Genomic DNA, 2,537 nt, shown 5'->3' with positions numbered 1-2,537 from the left:
TCTCTATAGATACATCTGTCTCTCCCTCTCACTTCAATTCTTTCTCTCTGTCTCTCTCTATCTCGCTGTCTTTATCTCTCTGTCTCTGTCTGTCTCTCTGTCTTTCTCTCTCTGTCTGTCTCTCTCCTTCTTTCTCTCTCTCTTTCTCCCTCTCCCTCCCTTCCTCACATCCCTCTCTTCACTACCACAATCACTATACAAATCACTCAACCTTCTCCTGTCTCCAAACTCAGTTGGAAGCCAGGAGTAGAAAGCCCCAAACCATGTGTGGCATCTGAGCCTACTTTCCCATGGATAAATAAAATAAATTTGGGCTGAAAAGGGGAATGGACAAGAAGAAAGAGAGCACTTCAGGAAGGAAGAGCTGGAGGGGACAGGAACAGAACAGGGCAGAATGTAGAGAAATCTATTGGCCAATCAGAGGTAGTCTTTGTCCTCAGCTGTAGTACCCCTCTTGTTACTCCATTGAAGACTCTAGGCTTGGACCACAGCCCACCCCTGCTACTACCCAAGTTCTGAACATAGTCAGGAAGTGATTGTTCATGCACTAAAGCAGTCAATGGCCAGAGTCCTGACCTGTGGACAAATTGAGGCACTGCCTCTATTTGTCTCATCGTGTGAATTTGAAGAAATCATTCTGCTCTCCTGAGTCTCAGTTTCTCCCCCTGTCCACACAGGGATAGTGCTCAGATAAAACACGACGTAGAAACATAAATGTGATAAGACTAACTGGCCGTTATATGTTGCTTTAAGGTCTGCAAAGATCTTTACCCATCTTACACATTTAGTCCTCACAACAACCTATAAGGTAGGTGCTATTATCTCCATCTGATAGATGAGGAAACTGAGACAGAGAGGTTAAAGTGATTTCCTCAGGGTCATGCAGATCGTAAGTATCTAAGGAAGGATTTGAACCTGCATCCCAAGTCCAGCACTCTATGCACTGTAACCCAGCTGTCCATTTAGAGCTGGAAGGGACCTTTGCAGCCAACCCTCTCATTTTACAGATGAGAAAACTGAGTCTGAGAGAGGTGAAGTGGTTTGCCCAGATGAAAAGATACTTTGAGTTTTTGGCACTACAAAAATCCAGAGATTTATAGATAATGGTGATTTGGGCAATTATTTCATTACACCAGGGGCAGGTGCCTAAGAATCTTAATTTTGCAGGGTTTTTTCCTACCTGTGCAGAGGGAAATGAGGAGAGAGAGAGCTTGGGCAGGAATGTGAAACGTGGCACCAGGCAGAGACTGTGAGCTATACAATTCTGGTACATTTTGGACTAGAAGCAGAGGGCTCATGCTGCCCTGCTGGAGGACACTAAGCCTCTTACAAAAAGCATCCCAGCAAACAACAGCCTGTGTTTATTTAAATCTTGAGTATCTTTGGTTTAGACAAAGGTTGTGAGCTGGAGATCCAGTTACCAACCTTCTCCTCCTCAAGACCTGACCCCAGAATGCAAACGGGGTTTGAAATAGAGCAGACATGTCACAGTCAAGCAGAAACAAAAGTTCCTTCCCCAGTTCTCAGCCTATTGTCTCTACCCTCCGTGACCTGAAGACTTAGGAGAAGGGGGTTGGCAGATAGAGGAATAAAGGCTGAGCTAGGACTGAGATGCCTGACTGGGATGAATGAGGATGCTTCCCCATAAGGAGCCAATGAATGAGCTCACCTAACAAGTTCCTACAAATCGTCTTACATTTCTGTAATACCTTACATTTTAATAACAGCTAACATTTAAATAGCCCTTTTAGATTTACTAAGTGTTCTGCATACAAAATTTCATTTGAGCCAGACAACACTTAATGAAGTAGATAATAAAAGTATCATTTATCCCTACTTTACAAAAGAGGAAACCTGAAGTTCAGAGTAACTTACACTCTTGAATGAGATGATGTCAAAAGTAGGATTTGAGATATGGTTTTCTCAGTTCCAAATCTAACAACTTATTCAGTAGGTTGGTAAAGTTTATAAAACACTTTGAATATCACATCTTTCCTTCTCAATGAGTGACAGGAGGGAAGGAGAGAATTCAGAACTCAATTTTTTTAGTGAATGTTAAAGGGGCAACTGGGTGGTGCAGTGGATAACACACTGACCCTGGAATCAGGGAGACCTCAGTTCAAATCCAGCCTTGACACTAACTTTTGCCCCAGATCACACAGTTAGTAGAGGGCCTGCAATTCCAACTCAGGTTTCTTGGGAAGTAAATCCATCTTTTGCTCTGTAAAAGAATTATGAATCTTTTTAAAACATTTTTTTATTCTGAACTTAAGTAAAACAAGCATTTCCATAACAAAATAGAATAGAAAAAAAGGAGATTGCACATGAAACTGCAAATCTGTTTGCACAACTTGCTTTTTCTTTTAAATATATAATGAAGTTATCATGCAATTTTTCCCTCCCCCTACTCCTGCTTTAGAGATAGCTACCATGAGACGCAAATATGTTATGTTTTATATAAATGCATGCTATACATATTCTATCTATCAGTTCTTTCTTGGGTTCTTTCTCCAGATGCAAATATCACCTTCCTTCAT

Source organism: Trichosurus vulpecula, chromosome 4 (genome assembly GCF_011100635.1).
Source record: "Trichosurus vulpecula isolate mTriVul1 chromosome 4, mTriVul1.pri, whole genome shotgun sequence".
In the NCBI taxonomy this organism is placed as follows: Eukaryota; Metazoa; Chordata; class Mammalia; order Diprotodontia; family Phalangeridae; genus Trichosurus; species Trichosurus vulpecula.
Note: the sequence above shows the minus strand (reverse complement) of the source record.